Raw genomic sequence first — 660 nt, 5'->3', positions numbered from 1 at the left:
CGCCACCTCCAAGTTCTCGGTGGTCTGGCACTCAAGTGCTGCGTCCAAGTAGACGAGAATGCATCCACGACACCTCCTTTTCAACTCATTTGGGATTTGGGGCTATAGTTGAGGTATTTTTTTGAGCTTTGAGATGTTATTCAGCAGCTCTCAGTTGTAGAAAACTACCTTGTTGTTATGGTTACGCATCATAACAAATGTCCAACAGTAAAAAAGGTTTCAGTAAAAATCCTTCCAGCGGCACAGCATCTGATACCAGAGGAAGTAATCATCTGAAAAAAGTGAATTACATCCATTAATAAAAGAGTAATTAAAGTTTTCAAAAGCAAAATCTCAGAATGAAAGTAAGAGCTACTCCACCTTGAGCGGCACAATTCTGGAACATAATGTTATTAAGGTTTGATCAAAACAGTCACAACAATCCTGTCATTTCCTAGCATAAAATAATCTTAGTCTAAAACTTTGGCATTAAAAGTGGAGGGTGATATGCATTCCAAGGAGCGCCACACCTTTAATTATAAATCATTTTTATTCAAGTTATCAAGTCTGTTATTTCTCCTTCAGGTAAATGCAACATTTTAACTTTCACGTCTCTAAATCAATAATAATTTTAATAATGTCCAGATGCTTGCTCAATAATCCTGGTAGAAAAATCTGAAG

Source organism: Nematolebias whitei, chromosome 9 (assembly GCF_014905685.2).
Source record: "Nematolebias whitei isolate Nwh7 chromosome 9, NemWhi1, whole genome shotgun sequence".
Lineage (NCBI taxonomy): Eukaryota > Metazoa > Chordata > Actinopteri > Cyprinodontiformes > Rivulidae > Nematolebias > Nematolebias whitei.
Note: the sequence above shows the minus strand (reverse complement) of the source record.